The following is a 471-nucleotide window of genomic DNA, read 5'->3' as shown; positions in this document are numbered from 1 at the left end:
TTTCTGTCTTTTTGAATAAATTAAGTAGTATTGGATGTAGATCTTCTTTAAATGTCTGATAGAATTCTGCTGTAAATTCATCTGGTCCTAGGCTTTTTTTAGTAGGGAGAATTTGTATTATTGTTTCAATTTCTTTTTGTGTTATAGGTCTGTTTATGCTGTTGATTCTTTCTTGGTTTAGTTTTGTTGGTTCCCATGCTTTTAGATACCTGTCCACTTCTTTTAGGTTTCAAATTTAGTAGTGTATAGGTTTTATAGTATTCCCTTATAATGTTCTGGATCTTTTTGGTGTCTGTTGTGATGTTTCCCCTTTTATCTCTGATTTTGTTGATTTGGAGGTGCTCTTTCTTTCTTTTGGTTAACTGGGCTAAGGGTCTGTCTATCTTGTTTATCTTTTCAATGAACCAGCTCTTGAATTCCTTGATTCTTTGTATTTTTTTCTTTGTTTCTATTTCATTAATTTCTGCTCTG

The sequence above is a fragment of the Nannospalax galili genome, unplaced genomic scaffold (assembly GCF_000622305.1).
Source record: "Nannospalax galili isolate Female #2095 unplaced genomic scaffold, S.galili_v1.0 scaffold741, whole genome shotgun sequence".
Classification (NCBI taxonomy): Eukaryota; Metazoa; Chordata; class Mammalia; order Rodentia; family Spalacidae; genus Nannospalax; species Nannospalax galili.
This window is presented reverse-complemented; position numbering follows the sequence as displayed.